Genomic DNA, 2430 nt, shown 5'->3' on the forward strand with positions numbered 1-2430 from the left:
CAACCGTGCAGTCAAGTTTGTTAGCGCAATGGATTGTGGTATTTGTCGTTCACGTGATGGGTGTTCCACTGGTCTATATGAGCCGAAAACTACAACACCCACAATGCAGTTCGAACAAATCACATTTTTTTCTCTCTCTTTTTGTTTTAACCGTCAACGGCAGATAGGGGGAGAGAGGGAGTTGTCTCCAATGATACAGCAATAAAATGAGAAAACCTCAACTACAACTACAGTACATTTTACAACAAAAGATGTGAAAGGTAAAGTGCTAAACATTTAATAATGGTGTTACTAATTCACTGCACAATGTGTGAAGATAGATAGATAGATAGATAGATAGATAGATAGATAGATAGATAGATAGATAGATAGATAGATAGATAGATAGATAGATATAGAAATGTGTCATATATTTAGCCTGTGCAAGGTGTGCATATACAATACATACATACAATATATTGGTTACAGTCACAGTTGGACTGGCATTATCATAAATGCAGTTTTTGCTGACTCATGGTATTGAGAATTGCAAATTTAATCTGAGACCTCTGAGGACATAACAAAGAAGCTGCATCATTGTTAGTTAGTTTCAAACCCATTGGTCTAATTCTATACTGTGTGTGTGTTCCTGTCAGAAACACACACACACCCACACACATACACACAAATACATACATACAATATATTGCTATAAGTGAATTACACACTGTCACAGTTGGACTGACATTATCATAAATGCACTTTTTGCAGACTCATGGTATTGAGAATTGCATTTATTTGATGTCTAATTGCTGTTTATTAGAATAAAAGACTACAGGAAGCATATAAAAGGCAGATCGACAGAAGCAATAAAGGTTGATCCCATGAAATATGATCCATTTTGGTAATAAATATGGTGCCTTTTGAGCTTTTGGGGAAGTGTAATGTATAATATTAACCTACATACGAACAAATTTACTCTGAGACCTCTGAGGACATAACAAAGAAGCTGCATCATTGTTAGTTAGTTTCAGACTTATTGGTCTAATTCTATACTGTGTGTGTGTTCCTATCAGAAACACCCACACACCCACACACAATACATACATACAATATATTGCTATAAGTGAATTACACACTGTCACAGTTGGACTGGCATTACCATAAATGCACTTTTTGCAGACTCATGGTATTAAGAATTGCATTTATTTGATGTCTAATTGCTGTTTATTAGAATAAAAGACTACAAGAAGCATATAAAAGGCAGATCGACAGGCGATAAGCTTGATCCCATGAAAATATGATCCTTTTTGGTAATAAATATGGTGCCTTTTGAGCTTTTGGGGAAGTGTAATGTATAATATCAACCTACATACGAACAAATTTAATCTGAGACCTCTGAGGACATAAAGAAGAAGTGGCAAAATGTCCAGGAATTTTCAGAGTTGGAAATTATGGGAATTAACAGGAATTTAGGGGAATACCCGGGAATAACCTGGGAATTTACAAAACTAAAGGTTGGCCCTAAACGGGGAACTTAAATATAGTTGGGGGCAAACATATCTTAGCATAATCTTGACTAAAACAACCAGATTTCATGTAAGCACACTATTGTTTCTGCTGTTTCCTCAATCACATGCACATGGCACACTGCTTAGCTTACCACATGGTTATTGAGGCCACGCCTCCTACATGCACTGTGCATTCCCCCATCACATGCACAGACGAATACTACAACCCTGGATCACACTTCAGAGCCCAGAGCACAAGACTGTTGAAGCGACACATTTGAGCTTGTGGACTACATGAAGTGAAGTAAGTTTTGATGATATTATGGGGTAAATATATTTGATGTATGGTATTAATGTTCAACTTGCAAATAGCACATGTAAATGTATTCATACAGTAGATTGACCATTCATGAAACTGCTGTGGTCAGGTCATTAGAAAAACACTGGGAGTTCTGTATGAAGCCGGTGCATGCAGCAGCGTACATGCTGGACCCAAAATATAACAGGGGCATACTCTCTGGGGAAGAGATTAGTGGTGCCTACGCAGTCATTACAACCATGTCTGACCACCTGGGCCTTGATAAAGGCAAAGTTCTAGGCAGTTTGGCGAAGTACCGAACCAAGCAAGGCCTTTGGGAAGGGGATGGAATCTGGAAATCATGCCAGCACATATCTGCAGCCACCTGGTGGAAGGGACTTTGTGGATCTGAGGCCCTTGCATCTGTAGCCTCCATCATCCTCCAAATCCCACCATCATCAGCTGCCTGTGAGCGCAACTGCTCATTGTTCAGGAACACTCGCACAAAGGTTTGCAACAGTCTCACAAATATGAGAGTGGAAAAATTGGTGGCCATTCGGGCAAACCTAAGGCTCTTTGAGCCTGACACTCTAGACAGTGACACTGAAGAGGAGGAGTCAGAGATAGAAGTGAACATGGAAG

This window comes from Larimichthys crocea, chromosome XXIV (assembly GCF_000972845.2).
Source record: "Larimichthys crocea isolate SSNF chromosome XXIV, L_crocea_2.0, whole genome shotgun sequence".
Classification (NCBI taxonomy): Eukaryota; Metazoa; Chordata; class Actinopteri; family Sciaenidae; genus Larimichthys; species Larimichthys crocea.